This window comes from Anastrepha ludens, chromosome 2, assembly GCF_028408465.1.
Source record: "Anastrepha ludens isolate Willacy chromosome 2, idAnaLude1.1, whole genome shotgun sequence".
Classification (NCBI taxonomy): domain Eukaryota; kingdom Metazoa; phylum Arthropoda; class Insecta; order Diptera; family Tephritidae; genus Anastrepha; species Anastrepha ludens.
The window spans coordinates 64516479-64540269 of record NC_071498.1 but is presented as its reverse complement, the minus strand read 5'-3'; the positions used below and the strand labels follow the sequence as shown (position 1 = coordinate 64540269).

At 36.0% G+C, this 23791-nt stretch overlaps 1 protein-coding gene across 1 annotated transcript in view; it reads left to right on the top strand.

Annotated features, from left to right (window-relative positions):
- LOC128871650 (leucine-rich repeat-containing protein 15) overlaps window positions 1-23791 on the top strand; it is a 94590-nt gene that overhangs the window by 28287 nt on the left and 42512 nt on the right. The window lies entirely within an intron of this gene.

Sequence of the window (23791 nt, the reverse complement as noted above, 5' to 3'; positions counted from 1 at the left end):
GGTCGAAATAATGAGACACGTATTTTTTTGTTCGCCCGAAAAAAATTTTTTTCAAGAGTTATCGGCAATTTTGTTTTTCGCCTCAAACTCGATTTGTTTTAATTATATAAGACAAAATTTTTTTTAAATGCCCATAACTTAGTCAAAAATGAACCGATTTTAATAATTCTGGGTTCAAAATGATCGTAATTACTTACACAAGCGACTTCACGTAGAAACAATTGCAAAAAAGTAGTTGAAAATTTTTTATTTAGCAAAAAAGAAAAAAAATTTAAATTTTTTCAAAATTCAATATTTCAAAAAGTGTATTTTTTTTTTTTTATAACTTTTTCCAAATCAAAAAAACATCTCAAACTTTAATTGAGCTGCATGCCTAGTAGCTAAAATGAGTTGTTTTTGAGTAATGAATTTTTGAGTAAACACCCTGTTTCGCACTTTTTGGTTTTTGCTAAATAAAAAATTTTCAACTACTTTTTTGCAATTGTTTCTACATGAAGTCGCTTGTGTAAGTAATTACGATCATTTTGAACCCAGAATTATTAAAAGCGGTTCATTTTTGACTAAGTTATGGGCATTTAAAAAAAAAATTTTCTTATATAATTAAAAAAAATCGAGTTTGAGGCGAAAAACAAAATTGCCGATAACTCTTGAAAAAAATTTTTTTCGGGCGAACAAAAAAATACGTGTCTCATTATTTTGACCAGAGAGCAACATATTTGAGTTACATCGAAATCGAAGAACATGTCCCGAATAGCCCTTTTGAATTGAAATGGAAAGAATCTATATAAGAAAATTTTTTTTAATTGCTCATAACTTAGTCAAAAATAAGCCGATTTGAATGATTCTGGGTTCAAAATAATCGTAATTACTTACACGAGCGACTTCATTTAGAAATAGTTGCAAAAAAGTAGTTGAAAATTTTTTATTTTGCAAAAAACAAAAAGTGCGAAACAGGGTGTTTACTCAAAAATTCATTACTCAAAAACAACTCACTTTAGCTACTAGGCATGCAGCTCAATTAAAGTTTGAGATGTTTTTTTGATTTGGAAAAAGTTATAAAAAAAAAAAAATACTCTTTTTAAAATATTGAATTTTTAAAAAATTTAAATTTTTTTTTCTTTTTTGCTAAATAAAAAATTTTCAACTACTTTTTTGCAATTGTTTCTACATGAAGTCGCTTGTGTAAGTAATTACGATCATTTTGAACCCAGAATTATTAAAATCGGTTCATTTTTGACTAAGTTATGGGCATTTAAAAAAAATTTTTTCTTATAATATATAATTAAAACAAATCGAGTTTGAGGCGAAAAACAAAATTGCCGATAACTCTTGAAAAAAATTTTTTTCGGGCGAACAAAAAAATACGTGTCTCATTATTTCGACCAGAGAGCAACATATTTAAGTTACATCGAAATCGAAGAACATGACCCGAATAGCCCGGTTGAATTGAAATGGAAAGCATCAGAAGTAATGGAACTATGCGAATGTGAAACGCAGCAAAAGCAAGCTCGCAATAGGCATACGACAATCAAAGTACTGATGCGAGGTCGTTATTTTACTGTGAAAATACCAAAAAAATTCGACATAACCTACAAATTTCGTTCTATAGAAAAAAACGAAGACGTAAAGTCAGAGTTGAATAAAAAATGTCTAGGCAAACGAGCTACTAAAAGGACTAAAAAATGTCATAGTTTCGTGCCTATTAGCAACAATCACTTCATTGCTCGACGTATTCCTTTTCCAGTGAATTTCAAAATTAAATTTTACCACCGGTTTTACAAATGACCCACATTAACTTCTGAGAAAACAAATTTAAACATTTTTTCAAAACCTTTTCCGTAAGTTTGAGCATGAATTTTTAGCCCATAAGCAAAATTATAGCGAAATCGAAGGCCATTCTGCCGCAGCGACTTTTCCCGATACAAATCCCGGCATCCCAGGATTACTTTAGAAACATCCCGAACGCCCGGGCTCCAAACTCTCCACCAATCTTGTCATCCTAGGTATGTATGTTTGTATGTAGTAGCAACAGCAGTAGCCAAAAGCAACGACAATCCACCAACACAGCTACATACCAAGAAATCGCTAATAAAAAAATACTATATTGCATTTTGCGTGCAACAGCACAAAATAAGCGACCAAAAAAGTGTAGTGCAGATCTGCGTATGTGCACGGAATGCAAAATGCCGTTACTGTTATTTCGCAATTTAAATTGAATTGATTTCGTTGGCATTCCGCTCCACAGCATTTTTCACATTTATTCAGCGGTTAATAAAGGTTCGAAGTAGTCGAAGATGCTGCTTCATGGCTGTTAGTTTGCGGAAGGTGGACTCAAACCCAATTGAAGGCATGTATCTGGAGGCACATCTAGAGAGGGCGTTTTTCAATTCCTATGTAAAAGCATAACAAGTCTAAGATTCGCAGATGATAGGATATGAGTTGTACGGTCTCGACGGGTCGACTGGTCGGGAGGCCGAAATTGTAGGGCAACTTGCGTAGGAAGTGTTATGGACGTCGAAATCATCATGTGCGATCAAACTAATAGTTACTAGTTATGTGGGGAGTGTATTGGATATCGGTGCATATGGTTCAGCATTTTGCCAACAATTCGAACTATGAGTATGAAGCCTCAATTTGGCTAGAAGCTTAATTCTGGTATCACGGAGAACTAAAGCACTTAAAGCACTCTCGAGCTTCTTCTTGTGAAAGGGCCATCAAGAAGTTTGGAGAGCGTTGGTTTACACGCAAAAGGAGGAAGAGTTTTGGCCTTGTGTTCGTTTGATGTTGAGTTTCTGGATCACAAACACGACTGAGAGTTTATATGGGCATCGAACCCTATCAAAATGATTGGTATGTCCATTCCTCGCATTCAATTGGTATCGAGAATACTTGTATTCCTGAGCGCTGGACGCAAAGTTGTATCTTCAAAATCAGAAAGCCCATTCTGTCTGATCTTTGATCACTTCTCAGTATGGATTAAATGGATTATATATACATATATTAAATAACTTAGAAAAGAACTGTGGGTCACGAACCGGGTTAAATCGGGTTAAGCTGGAATGAGGTGTCCAGTAATCGGACGAGATGGCGCTTAGGTATTGTCCCGCTAGGGATTCAAGGACACAATGATGATGATGATATACTTTATATAACGTAAATCATTCAACAGTTTTTCTGATAATAGCAGTCAGCATAATGAAAAACTTTTCGTATAAGTGAGGATTGAACCCACGACCTTTCGAAAAAGCGACTCTGACAAGCCACGCACAACTACGAACATTTGTTGCGCTCATACAGCTTTTTTACCTTTTTCTTCTTTCTTTGTTCTCATTTAACTGTCATTTTGTTGGCTGGTTCAATATTTAAATCCCGTCGCTAAGGCGTTGCGTGAAAGCTGACACACATCTGCATGTGTATCTATTTTGTTGTTGCTACTACCTGCTGTCGATATGTTGATGCTACACTAACTGTTGCTGTAGCTGTTGCGTAATGCCAATATTGTTGTTGCGTCGCATGTCACTGTGACAACCAACAACATGACAAGCATAACGTCGACATCTCCTGGCTGCCGTTTGCTGACTGAAACTGATTGCCAACAACGGCGTTGCCGCCACAAATATTTAAAAAGTCCCAATAAAAGGCAATGGCAAAGAGGAGATGCACAAAATCAAAATAAATGCGTATTCGAACAGTAAAGAAAGTAGCTTCCATGGTGAAGGTAGTGGAAAGTTTAACAAGGGGTGGTTTAAGGTGGGCGGTCGACAAGCAACCGCGACGACATTTGCAAATTGCATTAAACGCGAAAGATTTACATACAAGCAACCGACAAACGCCGTCAAAGTGCCGCGCATTTTTTCACCCGTCTGCAAGTCATCTGAAAATTCTAAGCGTAGAATTTTCAATACTCTGCAACGCCTACTTACCAGCGCCAAGAACTGGCTTATGATGCTACGTATGTATGCGTGTATGTATGTGCACGGTTCATGAATGTTACTGCCATGTACCGCCGTCCTGAAATATTCTCTTGCTGCGCGCTTCCCTTCCGACAATCCACACCTTTTAATCGCGCACAAGCATCACGTGCTCTTCAATATACTGTTATCCTTGGCATCCTTGCAATTTCGAGCGCGTGTCATTCGTTATTTGCAAAGCGCGACATGGAGCGGGAAGCAGAGACAAAGAGCGGGTGGGCGTTCACGAAGAAAGGGATTGATAAAGTTGCTGCCGCCGCTGGCGTTTCCTTTTCGTGTCACGCAGCCTCCGCTAAAACGCACTCAGATGCATTGAAACTGAAAATCCCTGCTGCCACACAGTTTGCTGATGTCTTTTGCCATTTTCATTTTTTGTTGTTGTTGTTATTTGTTTGTTGTCGCTGTTTTCCCGTTTTTCTTTCAACGCCGACAAAACTAAATTCGCATTACATGGCTATGGAAAAAAATCTCAACTAAAACTCGCACAAACTATTGAGAAGTGGAAAAAATTGCAAAGCAACTACAAAAAATAAAATTGAATTCAAATGAATTTTAATTATCCGCTAATGTTGTAAATCCCTTTCAAGTACGAGTAAAAGATTTTTTGTGTATGCGGAAAGTGCGCTTTCAGCATTGAGATAGCGGAAATTTCCCTCTGTGGCAGTACGTAGGAGTTGAATGCATGAAAAAGGAAAGAATTATTGAAAAAATGGTATTAGAATTTCCATTGAGAAGCAAAGAAAAAATGTTAGTGAAACTGTAAATACCAGAAGTTGTACTCAATGGTATGCAGCAACAAAAGTGCTTGCTGAATGAGATTGTTTTTAGGAACGGTCAGTGGTCGGCCGCCGTACCGAATGGGTTGGTGCGTGACTACCATTCGGAATTCAAAATGGAGAAAAAGTTTTTTCTAATAGCGGTCGCCCCTCGGTAGCCAATGGGTGTAGCCGATCGTATTTCTGCCATGAAAAAGCTCCTCATAAGAAATATCCGCCGTTCGGAGTCGGCTTAAATTGTAGGTCCCTCCATTTGTGCACCAACATAAAGACGCACGCCACAAAAGGAAAGAGGAGCTCGGCCAAGCACCCAGAAAGGGTGTATGCGCCAATTATATATTTTTATATATATATACATGCATAAACATACGCACACTGAAACTCGAAAGCTACATAGGTATATATATTTGACACAGCGCTGCATTCGAGTATTCCTATTTTCGAATATCAAATTCACAGAAGCTTAAAAAATGTATTTGCCAACAAAATAGAAAAAAAAATTAAATTTTGGTAAGAAATGAAAGAAGTTAAACATATTTTTGATTAGCATTGCCACCTAGCTACAATTTTAATAAGTAAATGATAATTAAATATAAACGTATCATAATATTGCAATCAAATGCGAGCTGGTTTGGAAGCCTTTAAATCAAACATAATTTTGAACAGTGTTGCCATCTATCTAAAATATTTAATTGATTTAAATGCGGTTATTACTTAAAGTATGTCAATATGGGATTCAAATTAAAGGTATTCAGGAACATTTTAATATAGAAAAATGTTGGATTAGGACTGCCACCTATCTTTAATCATTAATGGTATGCCATTTTATACCATAATTTAAGTATGGTATAAAATGTAAGAAGCTCGAAAAATTTTAATTCAGTCAAATTTTTTAACTTACTTAATTTTACTTAACTTACTTAAATTTTTTAATTTAACTTACAAACGCATATTTTTCATTAGCATTGCCACCTATCTACAGCTTTGACACTTAATAAATAAATGGCAATTAAATAAAAAAATATTATCTTAATATTGGAATCAAATGAAAGCTGCTTTAGAAGCCTTTAAATCAAACACAATTTTGTACAGGGTTGCCATCTATCAAAAATATTTAGCTGATTTAAATCCGCTAACTGAATGTCAATATGGGTATCAAATTGAAGGTATTCAGGAACACTTTAATGCAGAAATATTTTCAAATGGGATTACCACTATCACTAAAAATAAGACCCAAAAAATATGTTTAATATTGTTTTAATATTGTCATCACACGAAAACTGTTTTAAAAGTTTTTAAATTAGAAAAAAATTGTTAGGGATACCACTTATCTAAAATATTAAAATGATTTAAATATATGTATTAATTAAATTACTTCGGCCTACATAACAGGCATTGCTTTTCTTTAATAAGACTCTAATTTTCGTTGTGTTTTTATGCGGTGAACTCAATTCTGTGGTTCAAAGGTACCTATTCCCTCGGGAGTACAAACCCATACAAACATGTTGCTATTTTTGTTTTATTGTTAGAAAATGTGGCACTAACTTTCCATACGTTTTGTCGATATTTAGTTTGGGAGAAAAATAAATCCACTATTTTTGCGTAAAATTCAAAACTTTATTCCGATTTGCTCACATATGCACCGTTTTGTTGCATAATTTGTTGTCATTTTAAAGGTAGCTTCATAATGCCTCTCTCATAGAAGTATTGGTTCTTATTGGCGAAAACCTCAAGTTATCGATTTGCACAATCTTCTCTTGATGCCAATTTCTTATCGCTCAGGAAGTTTTGCAATGAGAGAAAAGAGTGGTAATCGCTTGGTACCTCGCCCGGACTATATGGTGGATGCATTAAAACTTCCCAACCAAACTCCGGGAGTTTTAAGCGAGTCACTACAGACGTGTGTGGCCTTGCATTGCCCCGATGGAACAAAACTCCACTCCCATTGGCCAATTCTGTCCGTTTCTGGTCAATCGCGAACTTCAAACGGTCCAGTTGTGGACAGTAGAGATCTGAATTTAGTTTTTGGCCATACGGAAGTATATCATAATAAATGATTCCTTTTAAGTCTCACCAAATACATAGTAGAACCTTCCTGGTTATAAGTCGTAGTTTGGCCACAGTTTGCCCTGCTTCATCACGCTTTGGCCACAATCGTTTTCCCCAATATTGTCGTATGTGAACCATTTCTCATTACCAAATACCATCTGTTTAAGAAATAGGTCGATTTCATTCCGTTTCGCCAAGGCTTCACAGATGGAAATTCGACCCATCATGTTTTTTGGTGTTCATAGGTGTGGTACCCAAACATCGAGCTTCTTTTTGAATCCAGCTTCACGCAAACGGTTTAAAATTGTGTTTAAAAAATTGTCGATTTTTAGCTCCTGGGCAGTGCTACGACTATTAAAATGCCGGTCAACTTCGATTATTTCTGTGATTTTATCATCGACATTTTCGAGGACGGGCCTGGTTGTGCGAGGTGCAATTTTTACATCAAAAATACCTGAACGGAATCGACGAAACGGAAATTGCTGTTACGCGTTTAGCAAAGAAAAACTGTAAAATGCACGGAATTTTCTCTTTGTTGACTTCCATTGTTAACACCCTGTAACTCACAATTGAATGGAACAAACAAAAAACAGAAAAAGATTTTTTTAAGTGTGAATGTCACCTTGACAATGAGCATAAACTTTAAATTGCTTGATCGATACTTTACGAGATATCGACCACTACAGCCATCTACCGAGAAAATAATTTATTTTTCCACAAACTAATCTATAGTAACATCCTTCTGCCAGAAAAATGTGAAACACAGATGGCGCTCCAAACAGTAAGAAGGCGTTGTTCCTAAGAAACGGCAAGTGGGCATTCCCACTACTTAGGACTGGTCTTGTCGAGGCCCTGTGCTCCCGAGAGGAGTGAACGAGGAAAAAAAAAAACAAAAACATCGCACAGTTAACATTTTAACGTAAAAGTGTCGAAGACACGAGACACTGTGCACCGCCTTAGAGGTCCAGGCAAACATTGGCACATTCATCTACAAATTTTTGTATGTTTGTACATTTGCCTGTCTGCTTTTTTCTGTTTAAATGTAGCAGACATTGCTGCCGTGATCGTCGAGCAGTCTAAGCCGTCACTGGCCAATGGGTCAATGAAGCTACTTTAGTTGGTCTTTGTTTTGGTAGCGGAAAGTTTGTCGGAAGCAGTTGATGATGGTTGCCTCACGCGGTTTTCGTCTGCCTTAATTTCGAGTTTGCCATACTTATTCTGGAATTGCATTTGTAGCTGCTATGCTTCTTCTTCTTTAGCTATTTCCCTTTTGTTTCATTGTGTATTGTATTCGTACTCGTATTAGATTGAGATTGTATATACATACATACATACATACATACATACTTATATATTCTATGTATGCGTTTAGTTGTGCTATGCAGCTATGTATAGAATGTGCTTTGATTTGATTTGCTGCAAACTCGTTATCGCAGCGTCCATTTCCACCTTTTATGGCATTTGAAATAATTTTTTTTTTTTTTTTATAGTTTTATTTTTTTATTTTTTTTACAATTTTTTTACATTATTCGTACTCTATTTAAACTCTTTTTCAAAATTTTTATTTGTCTCTTTCCTGTTTCTCCTCTTTCAGTCGACCCGCTCATCTTCTTGTCATGGCAAGTTGCTCAGATCTGCTGCTGGTGAATTTTCAACTATATTTTTACCCTAAACAATTTTCGATTTTTTTATTTGAAAAACTTTTTAAATGCACTTCTCCATTTACACTTGTCACTAAAAGCTTGCCAAACTTTTCGGCGAGTTCAAACTAAGAGGCTGAGTAAGCCGAGAGCAAGGCTGGACGTGCGCGCAACGGGAAACAAACTGACCAGACTGTCTGGTTGCGGTTGAGTACTGTCAGCATATCAGACTTTCTATAGGACAGTGTGCTATTCTGCATAAGATTCATACATAGTTTGGACATTCTGGTTCTCTGTTTGGATTCCAAGCCATTTGAAATCTTTCTTTCAGATGTGATTTTTCATATTGCCGTCAGGGTTGGGCATAGTGCACTAGATAACTAATGCAATCAGCGGATACTTAAATCGCTGAAAAACTAAAGGCTTAGTGATAAGGAAACCCTTATTTTAACTAACACTAAAAAACTTGTCATAGTGCCATTTCGTGGTAATGCAAAATGCCCAACCCTATTTGGCATTCAAAGTTTTGTTCTCTTTTTCGTTTGAAAAATACTTAACATAAATGTTTTCAACTGCAAATGTACAAATGAAATACTGTGCCCAGTTTTCCCTGCCTTTTTTGCTAGTTGCAATGATACGCCGACACACTTTACAACTTCCATCTTTCCATATTTCCCTAAGGTTCTTCAGTTGCAATGCTGCTAATTGACAATTATTTAATTACCTTTTCAGTTTTGCAGTAAAACTATTTTCACTTTTTTTGCTGCTATTTCCATCTACTACTTTTTTCAGCTTTTTGTTGCTTTATAAATTTAAGTAAATGACAGAGTAGGAAATATATTTTAAATATTTCAAATACTTACACACAAACTTTATACATTTCAGAAGTAACGGAGAAGCATTTAATGGCCACTGCGGTGCTAGGCAGGAAGAATAGTTGAGATGTAAGGGCAGGAGGTACGAAAGTTAGCATAGAAGCTATGCCCTATGGCCTAGAATATAGCTTTCAGCAACACTTCTATTTCAAAAGCAGAAATTCGAAAAAGGGGGAGAAATTTCTAACCAATTATTGTAATTAATGGCCATCTGCTAGAAATGCTAAATAGTTGTGTTTGCGAATTATCAAAAACTTAATAAACTATGGGACGGTTATCAGAAACTTTATAATTATCAGTAACTATCAGATTTTGAGTTCGCATATGCAAAACCTTACAAAAGTAGGGGAAATCGAGAGAGAAACGTGACTTTCATTTTGAGCGTAACATAGAACAGCTGATTACAGTTTTAGCAAATCAGAAAATTGAATTTCGCGAAGCATGTATTTTGGGCATGGTCTTAAATTTTCCTCAAAATTTGTTTATTTTTAAGAGATATAAAAGCATGATTCAATGATAAAAGGTTTGCTCAGTAAGCAGCTTTCTCGTTCTCTCTTGACGAATCGGCTCCCTTAGCAAGACCCTGGGTTGCTAGCTCTAGAAATTTTGAGTAAAAGTGGAGGAAAAGTAAAATTGGTAGAAAAAACATTTCATTTCCAAAATGGTCTGTTTATGAGCAACAACTCGCTCAAGAGTTTTCATCCATATGTTCAGGACTATGGTAGTATGACATGAAAAACATACCGTTTAAGTCAGAACATAATAGAGTAAACGACGCAATCCGAGATCGATGAGTGGAGAATTTACAAAGCTTTATTTCTTATGATGTGGTGAGTTAGACGGAATTCATATTTTGTAAAGAGCTAGCATTTCACAAAGAGTTACAACAGGAAGAATAATGGGATAGTCCCGACGCGATCGGTAACATTGCATACTTCATTATAAAAAAGTTGGGATTGACGGAACTTGTTTCCAATGAGCCCACCTTCCCCTGGATAGATGAATTTCCGCTAATAACTTCTATTAGTACCATTATTGACGTTCAAATATTAATTAAAATTTATTTTTAAACCGTTCGCAGTTTGTTTCCATTTAAGTATATTAAGAAAATACTTTTTTGCTACCATTTTTACCAAAAAGGATTTAATTTGTTCTACCTTCTTAAATACAAGCTTTTGTAAGGGAGTGTCAAAAATCGAATGTCACTAGTGAGCAAACCTTTAATAATTGAATCATGATATAAAAGGTGATCAGATTGTAGTTACTTTTTCTAATAGGGCTTTTTGACAGATCACGCGTGACTACTGTTGAAATAAGTATTTTTTTCAGTATTCATTGACATTTCAGCCTGGAAAGACTTACGCCTCATCAATCTCGACAAATTGTACCATTGTATTACGAAAATCAACGCTGTGTGAAAAGTGTTCATCGCACGCTCAGGAACTGAATTTTTTCAGCGATGGCCTATTTTTGGCTTAATGGCTACGTCAATAAGCAAAATTGACGTATTTGGGCTGAAGAGCAACCCGAAACGATTCAAGAACAGGCATTACATCCATTGAAAACAAGCGTTTGGTGCGGTCTATGGGCTGGAGGAACCATTGGCCCATATTTCTTCGCGCCATCATAAATGACTATTTGATCCCGAAAATTGCAGTCAGTGATCTGCACAACATTTGTTTCCAACAAGACGGCGCTACCTGCTCTAAAGGCCGTGAAACACTAGATTTAATGCGTCGGCGGTTGTCGTTTCTGTGAGCAATTTTTTTCTCGTCTCGGACCAGTGGATTGGCCAACAAGATCGTGAACTTATCCCACCTTTGCACTTTTATTTGTGTGGGTATGTAAAGTCTAAATGCTTTGTGGATAAACCTGCTTCGATTGAGGCATTGGAAGCCACCATTACTAAAGTTATTCACGAGATACCGACCGAAGTCCTCCGGCGAGTCATTCAAATTGGGGTTTACGGATGACCGACTTACGGCGTAGTTGTGGCCAACATGTGAAAGGGATTATCTTTAAAAAATAAATATCACGAACGGTTTTATACAAAAATATTAAAGTTTATCCAATCAATTGAATTTTCATTGTTTTATTTCAATTTAAAATCCGATGCCTCTAAATTGAACACCCTTTATAAGGACCATGTATAGAGAGGTTTTGGTAGTTCATGCGACCAAAAAGGTCCATTTCAATTATAATTTAACAAAAGATTTCAATGTCATTAATCTATAGAAAAAAACAACGGTGGGAAAGAGAGAAGCAAGAATTTTACTATCTGCAATACTGGGGTCAGCTGCCTTCGAATAGATGTGACACAAAAGTTAAAGGGCTGACATAAAAATTGTGCTAACAAGTCTAGTTCAACAACGACAACAACAACAGCATTGCCACTCAACGACGGCATCACTTTAACCGAGTGCGATATACACACACATGCATACGTACAAATGCTATCGGCACTATTCTCCCAAATGGCACTACGTGCAGCAGAAAATATTCATATACTACCACCTACATACATACAAACACACATACATTTGTATATATCCGGTCTAGCAACCAACGCAAATGCCTGCAGTTGGCTCAACAGATGGCTGAGATAGCAAATTGTTGCAGTAATAATGCCTAAAGCAGTGGCAACAACAACTGACCCCTGACCCATTTGTTAGCAGAAACCAAACAAAAAATTAATAAGAGAATAAAAATAAAAATAATAAAAATAAAAATGAAAATAAAAATGAAAGTAATAAAAATAAAAATAATAAAAATAAACAAGAAAAATACAATGGAACAATTATTTACTAGTGCACTTCAAACAAATGGGCGCCGTTCAACTGCAACTGCGAAAACAACAATGGCGAATAGCGATTTTGAGATGCTAAAGGTTGAAGAGAGAATTGTAATAGAATATGAAACGAAATGGCACAAAAGGCGGCGGAGCAGATCCTTTCAATTGTCTGTTTGTCGAGAGCGCACGCATTTTGTATTCTTTTTTTTCATTTTATTTAGTGTGAATGTAAAACTTTGTTGAATTTTAATTTGAAATATTTTTTAATGCATATGGCACGAACGATATCTTCACAGTAGTTCGCAATAAAGATATTCAGATATGATTTTAGGTATAAAAGGTGTTCAAATTGCTCAATTATGTTGAAGTTGTAGATATACCAAATATTTTTCATTACTTATTGACTAGATTTACAAGGTAAAATAACAAAAACTTAAGAACTAAGATTAAACCGATAGTTTGTTTGACAAATAATAAGACTCAATAAGTGGCTTAAATAGAGGCCTTGGGGCCGTTCAAGTATTACGTAAGCACTATGGGGGGGTGGGGTGTCTTTGTTTTGCTTATTTTGGATGACATGGGGGTAGGGGAGTCTAGATGATGATTACGTCATCAGTAGTTATTTACTTTTTTACACGAATGACAACCCTCACATTATCTATGCTTGAAAACGAAACGCATTTTCGGGGATTCCCGCAAATATACACGCATACGCGATTCGGGGAATTACCGCGCGCTGTTCACTTGTCTAAATTTCTTCCGTTAGTGTATTGTTTTGTTCGGATACAACGCAACTCAACATTTGTGTTACCGTTGATTCCATTAGCCAAAGTTTAACGTTTAAATAAGATGTCGTTTCAAATAGACAAATCGAAGTTATACCAAAAATTGTTTGAAAGTTTTAAAAAATCTCATACAAGTACGAAAGTACAAAATGGGAACTAGATATCATTGTATCTAAGAGAATTGAAGAAGAATTGCAAGCGGAATAAGAATAAATCCAATCTACTACATTTTTTTTCCAAGGTGAGTGACGAAATCATTTGAGGTACCTATGAGTACTAGAAATATTAAACATAGCAAACCCGGGCCCCTTCGCTGGGCACACTAAAATAGAATAGATATGGTTTAGAACAGAAAATATATGATTTTCATATTATTTATTTCTTTATACTTTATTCAAGCGCTTTGGCATAAACAATATTTTTTGTTTTTCTATTTGTTTTTGAGTAAATATAAAATATAAATTGAAAATCAGGAAAAAAGAAGATTGTTTTTAAATTTCAAATCAACGCATATGAATAAACAATCGTCTTTTTTCCTGATCATCCATGAATTTTTCGTTTCAATTTATATGTTTTATTAAGCATTGGAGCTTTTTTAACCATTGTCCATTTATATTTTTCAAAAAAAAAAACGAAAAAAAATTTTTTTCCCACGAACACATAATTTCATTCGGATTTCACATTAAATTCTCAAATTTCGTAAGAAATTATTCATTGTTCCAAAATCCACTCCAAAAAAATTCACAAACAATTTTTACATGTTGCACTTACGTTTTTTCCTTATGGCATCCAAATCAGAAAGAAATATTGACACATTGTAACTCACACTGTCAATTTGACAGTTCAGTTCCGCCCCAAGCGTTAAAAAAGTAAGCGACATTATGGCTGGTTTAAAAGAACGCTGTACCCGTTGCCAGTGCTCCGAATTACAACCAAACTTTACGAAACCCATTTTCAATACTTACTTAACAATGTGCGTAAGTTTGGTTTAATTCGGTGCAAAGACACGGCGGGTCTACGTTTTGGCATATATTTCCAGACCCTAGTCATCAATAGGTATGAAAATTACCCCGTATTAAAGCACTTATCAACAGCTTTCATTTGATACCCATATTGTACATACACAACCAAAGGTTACCCGGGTCCACGTTTTGGCCTATATCTCGAGACCCTAGTCACGGAGCGGCATGAAAAATACTCTGTACTAAAGCATTCACCAACAGCTTCAATTTGATATCCATATTGTACAAACACATTCTAGGGTCCATGTTTTGGTCTCTATCTCGAGACCCTAGTCACGGAGCGGCATGAAAAATACTCTGAACTAAAGCATTCACCAACAGCTTCCATTTGATACCCATATTGTACATACACATAAGAAGGTTACCCGGGTCCACGTTTTGACCTATATCTCGAGCCCTATTTCCAAAATAAAATATAATCCATGTTACTCGTGGATGATGTAGCTTTCGAATGGTGAAAGGATTTTTAAAATCGGACCAAACAAACAAACAAAGTTTTCCTCTTTATAATATTAGGGTCGATTTATGCGAATTTTGCAATTTCCCTATGGGGGAAGTTGATACACGTAAATGACGGGCTTTGGCTTTAAATAATCTTTAAATGGAGTTTTTATTGCATACTTTGTATTTATGTAGCTTAATAAGAGAATCTTTAGCAGAACCAATAGAAAGTTTGTACTTTTAGGCAACGACTACCTGTAAACCTGCTTCAAATATTAAAAAACAGGAAGAAGAGAAAATAAAACCCGGTAATGAATCACAACAGCAATGTGAAAATAATGAAAATGCAGATAAACAGAGAGCAAAACCTTCTCAGGAAGCTATGAAAAATAAGATTGCTCTACTCGAAAAAAATCTGAACGCTTTGTATTCTACCAGAAATACTATGCCAAGCCTTGCTGAAGTTGATAAACAGATCATTAAGTTGCGTGAGGAAATAAAAACAGCAAAACAGTCTTTAACCAGGAAGACTCAAAACGCAGTTGCCCAGAAGAAACACAGGGATGGTATGAAAAGAAAGTTAGAAGATATTTGTCATGAAAATCCAGAAATAAAAAAAAGACTATCTCTGAGGGACTCAGTGGGACGTCCTAATCTTGAAAGCAATCAACCATCACTATTGAAAACAATTGCGGATATACCTTTATTTGGGAGTGCAGCAGATGATAGAAGACGAACGGAATCTATTCGCAGCGTAAAAACTCTTGATGAACTCACACAAGAATTACGTAAAATAGGATTTGGCACATATCTTCGTTTGATTCCTAGAAAATCTAATTCTGCAGAGGGACGAAGACATGTATCGATAGTCCCTGTTAAGCTCATTCGGGTTCAAACTGATCACCACAAGAGCCACTTAGATAGCAAGTTCGCTGAAACATCAATCCATTATTCAGAGAACATAGCATCCATACTTGGACCAGATCAAGTATTTTTCATATCTCAAGATGATAAAGCTCGAGTCCCTACTGGCCTAACTGCGGCAAATAAGCAAGCACCTCTTCTAATGCACATGGAATATAGAATCAAATTACCTGACCACGATTGGGTATTCGCTGAGCGTCATAAATTAATACCATCTGTTTATGCTGGTATCAAAATCAGTTCCAGTATGCTAGGACAACCGTTGGATATTCTGGACCAACATACATCGCTATTCGAAGTGGAAAGCATAGTTCATCTACTGCTAATACTCATGCTCAGGATTTCGAGACCCTTCTCGAACTTGAAGAGTTTCGACCATTAGCTAAAACTAAAGTGGCCTATTCAGATTACCGACGGTAAAATTGAGGCTATCAAGTCGAACATGCAAAACGTGTGGTCTTTATCATGCTAAATCGTCGCATCGAGAAAATCCATAAAAAAGCAAACACGCACACTGATAGGAAAGTTAGACCTGTAAGAGTCGCTGCTCGTCGTGCTAATGAACTGATGTGCATTATTCAAAATTTAGAGCACCATAATGTTAAATGGCTCGATGAGAACGACGTAGACATTCCAAAATCTGATGAAAGTGAGCAGATTCACAACACTGAGCAGCAATCCAAGCAATCCAATGTCATCGAAAACTTAAAATCATGGATTCGGTTTACATGGACTGAAGACTGTTAATCTGAATTTAATATGTGTTCCAAAAATTTAAAATAAGTTTGTTATGTTCGTAAGATTATAATATTTTTGTCCCTTACTCTATGTTGAATACTGCATCAGTGAAATCTAATCTCTATTCCAAATCTATTTTCTTATTTTTAAAACTATAATTATAACATTATAATTATAATATAAAAAAATACATTTTTTAATTGAAAAATGTTTACGTAAGCATGGGGGGAGGGGGTAAAAGCTTTGCTTACTTTTGCTGACAAGGGGGATGGGATAATTGTAATAAATCTGCTTACGTAATACTTGAACGGCCCCCTTGGCATCGCAAAATTAAGATCAAGACTTTTAGGAAGCCTATTAAACTCTTCAAAGCTCTTGTAAGAGGGGCAAAATTAATGTAATTAGATCTGAGAACTTGAACATAAAATGAATTATAAGAGCGAAGTACTCTGTTAAGAACATTGAAATTTATTTAGCCGAGTAGATCTGAGAATGTTGGGTAAAAAATGGGGTCTCCAACCAAAACTATCCAATTGGTCCTACACAGCCATTGTAAGGCCAATACTAACATATGCGGCACTAGTCTGGTGGCCCGCAACAGAAAAAAAATACAGCAAAATCAAGCTGAACAAGAAGAACAGCGTGTATCTTAGCTACAGGAGCGCTTAGCTCCAGTCCTACTGAAGCGCTCAATGTACTTACTCCTCTGCTACCATTAGATTTATATATAAAAACAGTCGTCGCCTGTAGCGCGGTGAGACTCAGAGACTTAGGAAGCTGGACAACAAAGTCGTACGGTCACAGCAAGATCCTCCTACAGGGGCCGCCGCTGCTCAAAAACAAATCAGACTACACAGTTACAGAACATAACTTCAAGAAAGACTTTACGGTACGTTCTCCACCGAGAGCCGAATGGAACAAAGTGAAGGTGATTGGAAGATACGACATTGAAATATACACTGACGGTTCTAAGATGTGGGAGTTGGCTTCCATTCGGAGCTACTCAACCTATCTCAGTCAATTAGACTTCCTGACAATGCCAGCGTGTTCCAGGCAGAACTTCTAGCGATCAGAGAAGCATGCAAATCACTAAAACTCTACCAGGAAGTTGGTGCAAGTGTAGCAGACAGTCAAGCAGCTATCAGGCCTTAGACTCCAACTCCATTTCATCCGAACTAGTCCCACAGTTTAGAGAGGAACTTGAATTACTTAGTCCTGAAATTACTCTGATATGGGTTCCCGGTCATAGGAGCATAGGGGGTAATGAGATAGCGGATGAGCTAGCAAGAAAAGGTTCGACACTAGAAATAGCAGAGGCGGTGGTAGTCTCCACCCCACTCAACCCATTAAAATCATCCATTGCTTCACATTATCATGCTTTAGCCGAGAGATGATGGGAGCAATTAATTACATGTATTACAACAAAAAACACATGGCTGTCGTACAAAATCCAAAGGACGAATGATTTATTAGGATGCTCCCGGCCAAACATTTCACGCAGCACTGCAACCCTTACAGGCCATTGGAAAGTAGGGGAACAGCTAAACTCCACCTACCCTTCAATCCCATCTGCAGAAGCTGTCAAGCGGAAGGGGTGAAGGAAAGACTTTTCCACTACTTATGTAAATGTCCAGGGCTAGCTAGGGCAGGACTCCGCTTCTTCGGTAAGCCTTTCTTGCAGCAAATTAATGAGATCTCAGATAAATAATTTGCTGCTATACTTGGACCTTACTAAATGGATCTGACCTAGAACAAACAACATCATCACACGTGGACAGTGGTAGTAAACCGGTGCTGGTCACTAATTAGGACTATTTCAGTGGAAATACTCAATCACTTCAACAACAACAACAAATCTATTAGGAACATTGAAACTTATTTGGCCCAGTAGATCTGAGCAGTCACTGGAACCAGATATAATATCAAATATATATGTATAAACATTAAGCTTTGAAAAAGTCGTCGGAACTCAAGTGATAAAACATTGATAAGCACGCACCTAGCGCTGTAGGCTGGCAAGGGACTATCAAAGTGTAAAGGTTGAAGAGCAAATCGTACAAACTTACGTTGAACTCTTTCGATTCTGAGAGAATATGAGAATACATCGGATTCCGAATGACTGATGCATAATCTAACCTCGAACGGACCACATTATATACAAGTTTTCTAGTGTATGGGTCTTTAAAATCACTAGCATAACGTCGCAAATAAGCTAAGTTAGCATATGCCTTCTGAATAATAGAGTTAATATATGTAGATAAAGAACGTAAAAGACGAATCAAGATCACGAATTTCATTGACAGAGACAAGAGTTACATTTGAAACACAATAAGTTGACGAAAGGGGATTCACGAACTTGGAAAAGGTCATGTGATAACACTTACTAGCATAAAGACTCAGTTTGTTTTGCAGAGCCCAGTCATTTAGAGGATTCAAGACTTCTTGCAATAACAATGTATCCGATAGAAAAGAGATTCTGCGAAAAAAAGTTTCAAATCATCAGCATGGAGTAAATATTTCCAATACTTGAAAAACCGACCAACGTCATTAATGAAAAGTGTAAACTAATATAGATAAAACCAAGAAGTTAACACAAATGTATCAGATTTAGTATTCACAATTTGAACAAATGAAATTCTACATATTTAACAGGTATGATTTCAGCCATAACAGGAAAGCCGAAGGGAGATTTGCAAGTTTTCAGAGGAGGATTTTATGCGAGACCGTGTCAAATGCTTTTGAGAAATCGGTGTATATGGTGTCAACTTGAGACTTACTCTTAAACTCAGAAACAAAGAACTGAGAAGAAGCACCTAAATTTGGGACAGTAGATCGTCCACCAACAAACCCGTACTGGCAGAGATCAATTAATCCTTTGATAGCAAATGCTAGCTTATCCTTTACCACTTTTTCAAAAAGTTTGGAATAAGTGGTTAATTTAGTTATATGAAATTTGTTACTTCGTTCTTATTACCAGTCTTGAAGATTGGAGTGATGGATGCCAACTTCCAACGATCAATGAAAACTCCAGTAGATAGTAAATTGTTGAAGAATATAGCTTAACCCTTGGCCCAAGTGTTACGCGTCAACGCGTGGTAAACATATCAGAATAATATAAACTACTTTGTAACAGCTATTATGAGACTCTGGTGGCATTCAGATAGAAACCAACATTCAATTATGGCCCAGGCTCGTGATGTTTATTTTTAATCCGACTATCTGTACACGACCTCGGCTCGTAATATTTACGTTTGACCCGACAATCTATTCCCGCGCCTGGCTCGTCATACTCATGTTTGAACCAAAATTTTCGTTAAAGCACGGCAAGGGGTTAATGGTGAACAAAGTGAATAACTAGAGTTCTTAATTAAAAAAGAATATATTCCATCAATGTCTCGTTTCAAGGAGGATTGCAAAGCTGAAATACCATTAATAATATAATATCTTGTTCAGATAACGCCAATGACCCGAAATCTAAGGTCTCGGGTGCATCAACACAAAAATCATAGTTGGTGCTTACTGAGTTCTCGAGATAATTGGATTTGAAAAAGTCAGCAAAAAGGTTTAAGAGTGAGCCAAAGTCTCTGAAAAAGTGCCATTGTATTTCTCTCTGGTTGGAATATCACAACGTCCCTTTTTCGAATTGATGTATTTCCAGAACATTTTTGGGCTTCCTTTTAACTCTATTTCGCATAGAGAAACATATTTATTATACAAAAAATTGTCTTGAGAGGCAATATTTTTAGTCTCCTTAAGTTTTTCAACTTTTTTAACTTCCTAGTATACCAGGGCAGTTATGTATACTCGTATTTATGTACATACAAAATGTATTAGGCAACCCACTAAAATACAAGTAATTTCAATTGTGGCTACCAAAGTCAGGGTTGCTTTTTGCAAATATGTCACTAGCAAGGCGAATCTATTAAAGGTGGTATCACTAAATCAGCTGATTGGTTTTTTTACTTTCGGTGTGTACATGTGGCTGTCAGCACAGAGTAAAATAAGGCGAATTCGTTCTTGTTTTTTTACTTTGCAAATACTTTGCTGTGATAATCAAACGTGCAAAATATTGCTATTGGTCTAGCGCCACCAACTTTAATGAATGCGCCTTGGTCACTAGTGTATTTAACCTTTAATTACAACAATAAATTATATTTTGGGACATACTTGGCGCATAAAGTTTAAAAAGCTGCATTTTTAACGGCATACTTCAAATATTTTGGCATTTTAAATCCGATAGTCAATGTGTAAATAATCTTGAGTACAAAATTATCAAGTGGATATAAATATTTTTTCCCTATCGAAATGCCTAAAAAAGTGAATTTTGTTCCGACAAAAGTGTGTGAATCTATGTTTCCAGTTAAGAAGGGAAGTCTCAGGTTGAGATTGTTTGTCAACGAGCTTCCCAGAAAAGCTGGTTTAAAGCATGAAGAAGATGCCAGGCTATTCTCGACAACGATGAAGACTATTATTGAGTAATTGCGACTCGTAGTTTTGTACCTACTTTCACGTAAAAAAATTTAAATATATATCTTTTATGCTTCATGAATACATGGACGACATTTGGTTTCAACAGGACGGTGCAACTTGTCACGCTGCCAAAGTTACACTCGAACTTTTGGCTACCGTTTTTGAAAACCGAATAGTCAGCCGAAATTCCGATATCAATTGGCCGCCTCGGAGCTGTGATTTAAGCCCGTTGGACTATTTTTTGCGGGGAGCCGTTAAGGACAAATGCTATGCGAACCATCCAGAGACGATTGATGCTTTAAAACACGAAATCGAAGTTGCCATTCATGAAATTGAAGCCCAAACAATCGAAAATGTGCTTAAAAATTGGGTTGATCGAATGGCCTACTGTAAAGCCAGTCGCGGCAGTCATTTGAACGATATTATTTTTCATTCATAAATGAAAATGTTCAGTCTTCAAAATAAAAAAAAAAGTTTTGAAAAAATATTTATTAGTGTTTTTTTTATAGCCCATTCAAAAAGAAAATTTTACATGGCCCACCCTATATAATTTTCTGACAAAAATTTTTGTAGGACATACCCCTCTATAAGGTCTATTTTTAGTCCTTTCTCACAAAAGAGACAAACATTAGGGGATTAAAATGCTCCTAAAAAATGTTCCCGTTATTTTTTCTACGCAACTGTTGGGCTATGCAACATCTAATAGTATATCTGAGTATATCCAAGATGTAGGAATCCAATAGCTTCCTAAGTCGTTTTACCATAAGAATCTGGAAAAGAGTGAAAACTTTGGGCAAGAAGTGGGAACTGTGAGCCCTGATAAAAAACAGAAAATTCAGACGTAAACTTTCAAAACGCCGATGCATGTATTTTTTTTTTCTGTCCTCTCTACAGTAATACATTGTTGCAATCAGATTATGTTTTTTTATGTTGTACAGTGTTATTATCGCGTGCTTGTATCGTAGCTACCGAAGCTGCAACGATGTGTTACATAAACCAACTGATTGGTAATTTATGCTATTGGTGCTGATTTATTTGTTGTTGCAGCCCTGCTTTCCGACGGGGGGATTGTGGATTGAGTGAATACGTGAAATGTGGGTGAAGCAATAACGGGATTTGATTTACGAAAACAAAAGAGTAAAAAAATAAATAAAAAACGTGTACAGATTTTAAAAATAACAAGATTAACGAAGCAAAAGCGAAAATGGAAGCAAAATAAGCAGAAATGCGAATACAGCAACAAATACTGCAATAACTTGCAACAGCTAAGAAAACAACAATGTTACAAGGGGCAGCATAGAAAGTAAGGAAAATAACGGGAACATGTAGCTGAGTGTTCGGGTCCACTCTAACTCAATGTCCCTGCTGTGGACACTGGCGCATCCAGAAGCTCTCCAAAGTAGAGGGGTTAGCTCGAAACTGTTCGTATATTTAAGACGACTTTTAGTATTTTTTAGCAAGAGTAAAAAAATGGGGTTAACGAATATTAAATATTAATGATAAAATATACTTTTTATGTACTCTTATATTGAAAGCTTAGTCGAAATGCACTATATTTTTGGGGAAAAAATGTTTAAGCAGAATAAAAGTATTTTGTGCATCTTCCAGTAAGTATTGATAAGGCCTGGATCTACCATCATTATCCTAAACATCAGGAATGTTTAAAGTGGACTGATTGTTCCTCATTACAGTGTTGGTAAGAAGTACATAAAGCTAAGTTTCTTTCTCGTAAATTTTTTTTCTGTTTTTTTTTTGGGACTAGTTCCCGCTACATTTTTGTACACTGAATTCTAAGGTTCTAACAGCGCCGATCAAGTCAATGTTTTGAGAAAATTTGGGGTGAAAACCCATAAAAATCGTGTTGATAGTTGAATGTTTGCTAGAAAAAATGGAGACAAATTTGCGTGAATTGAGAAAAAAAATGAGAAAGTGCACAGACTGATTATCAAGTCTGCACTAATTGGAAACAAATCACAAAGTAATTAATTAATAGTTTTTAACCGGTTTTGGAAATTCAAATATTTTTTGCTGGCATATGAAAGAGGGTACCCCCATGTGTGTAACACAGGCACTTATTGACAAGTTTTGGCAATTTATTTCTTTCTCATTTAACTTTTATCATTTTGTCATGAAAATATAGTTTATTTCCTACAAATCCATGGTTTCAAATTTTATGCAAATTAGAAAATATTCAACAAATTTCCTTCAAGATTTCACACTTTTTATCAGTGTTTTTAGAAGACTTTCGAGCATTGAATTAAAAAAAAAAAATCCAGCATAAATTGGTTTTTTGTTGCATGAGAACTATCGATATCAACGACTATGGTTTGACAGCTAAGAATGGCAATCTCTTGACATTCCTGTGCCATAAGTTTTGGCAAGTCATCATCAATCGTTTAACGCCAGAGCAACTCTTCCAAAATGTGGAAATTTACTTTGAAAAAAATAAATAAATCTGCTCGCGAAGTTAAGTTCTTAGAACACTTCGTCCAATTCATCGGCCCTTATTTCTTCCGAAGGGAGGAAGCAGCTACCGTTACGGTGAATGGCGAGCACTATCGAGTCATGTTAACTGAATTTCTTTTTCCAAAAATTAGTCAGCTAAACATCGACGACATTTGGTTCCAACAAGACAACGAAACTTACCATACAGCGCGCTAGCAAACGACTTGTTGCCATATTCACGCCACCATTGACGCCATACGGCCGCCAGATTTATAAGAAAAAGTAGGCAAAAATTGGATTGATCGAATTAACTGGATAACGCGTAGCCGCGGCGGATATATGCCGAATATCATATTCAAAAGATAAATGTTATGAAACTATCTATAAGATTTTAAGAAAAAAATTCATTCCACCAAATTTTTGTTTTGTATTATCAGTTCAAGTTACAAGCTTTTTAAATAATATCCGATACTTTGTATGGAAGAAAAGGTATTAAACTTCAGTGAAAACGATTTTCAAAAACTAACGGTATTTTGTAATTACTTGGAGCTTGCACTTTGTTAGACTAAAATACAATACACCATAAAAAATAGAAAATTCGAAAATTTCGGGATGAAAAGTTGAAAGTTTTGATGCAATTTTGAGAAATTTTCAAGAATTGTATATAAACTTTGAAACTTTCCCATTATATGGTTGTTATTGTAACATTAACTATATATTTAGAAATAAATTTTGGTGTGTTTACAATTTTTCTACGGTGAGGAGAATTCGTAATAGTTTTTCGAGCAAGAGCAGAAAACACCCAACACCGTCAGACATACATAAGTAAATAAACGGAAAAAATCCAACAATTTTCCAAAATTT